Here is a 1,532-nt window from a genome sequence, read left to right as displayed (position 1 = left end):
CCCCGCCCGGCCCCTCTGCCCCCCGGGGCCCTGCCAGCTTGCACATGTGGACACATCTGTCACACCTGTGCCTGCACCCCCGCACATATCCCCTACCTTGCACACACACTCTGTTCACACTCAGTGTAACAACCCCCAAGCACGCCCCCACGCACACTCACCCACCCTGTGCATGCCCCCTTGCACACTTACCCCATGCCAGCCCCTTTGCACGCTTCACTTGTGCCCAACCCCTCACCCACTCACCGTGCAAAGCCCCTTGCACGCTTTACATGACGACTCCCCACTTGCAGTCATGTAAAGCCTATTGCACACTCACCCGGCACACACCCTTGCACACTCACCGTGCCAACTCCTTTACATACTCTGGCAGCACACACACCCTTGCGCACACACCCGGCACAGCCCGTTGCACCCGCTTGCACGCTCCCCCTATGCGCACTCCTTTGCACGCTTGCCCCGTGCACGCCCCTTACATATTCAACCTGTGCACACGCCCTTGCACACTAACCGCGCAAAGCCCCTTGCACACCCGCCCCGTGCACACCCCTCTTGCACCCTCACCCTATGCACCCACGTGCGCCTGCACCCGCAGGACCCCACTCGCCCCTGCACTCCGGACCACTTCCGGATGCCGCTGCCACGGCAACCGGGGAGGCCCCTGCGGAATGCCGGCTTCTGATTGGTCGGCGTGCTGTGCGGGCTGACGTCTGACTCGCAGCCCCGCCCAAGAGAGCGGGAGGAAGGGAAGCGAGTGCTGCCCGCCATCTTGAGGAGGTCGAACTGACGCACGGAGGGCGCCGCCATCGTGGGAAGGGAGCACGATGGCCGGGTGCAGCGCCACCTTGGGTGTGGCAAAGCAGCATTGGCCGCAATCGAACGCCGCCATCTTGGGTGGGTCACAGGCCCGGGGGAGGGGCCCCGCCGCCATATTGAGTGTGGCAGAGCCCAGGGGCAGCTATCCCAGGGGGCCACCGTGCATGACCGTCCTCATGGGGGTGCCACAGCTCCACCGCAGCCACCCCAGAGTACCAGCACGGTCACCTTTAGGGTGCCACAGCACCATGGCAGCCACCCGGGGGTGCCACAGCTCCAGGGTGGCCGTTTTGCAGGGTGCCACGGCCCCTCACTGCACACCTGGGGCAGGCCACGGCCCCGGGGAGACTTGTTCCAGCAACAGCCTTGCTGGCAGCCCGAGGGGCCCTGCCAACGCCCTGAGGGCCACGGATGGGCCCTACTTCCTCCTCCCTTGTGCCCCAGCGGCACAGGCACGAGGGGCACGGGCCCAGGCAGATGGGTCTGCACGTAGCGCCCTCGCTCTGCGGCCTAGCAGCCCCATGGGCCTCCATCACTGCCTTGGAGAGGGGTCCGGGCCAGATCTGGGGCTGTCAGTAAATGAACAGCCCAGCCACAGCACCAGGCTTGTTAGGATGCCACCCCCACCCCCAGCGCTCATTAAACGCAGCTAACGGGGTCCCTGCCCCAAGCTCCACAGCAGCCATGGAGAGCACAGGTCCCACTGCCCCCCGGCA

The sequence above is a fragment of the Alligator sinensis genome, unplaced genomic scaffold (assembly GCF_000455745.1).
Source record: "Alligator sinensis unplaced genomic scaffold, ASM45574v1 scaffold107_1, whole genome shotgun sequence".
NCBI classification, from domain to species: Eukaryota; Metazoa; Chordata; order Crocodylia; family Alligatoridae; genus Alligator; species Alligator sinensis.
Note: the sequence above shows the minus strand (reverse complement) of the source record.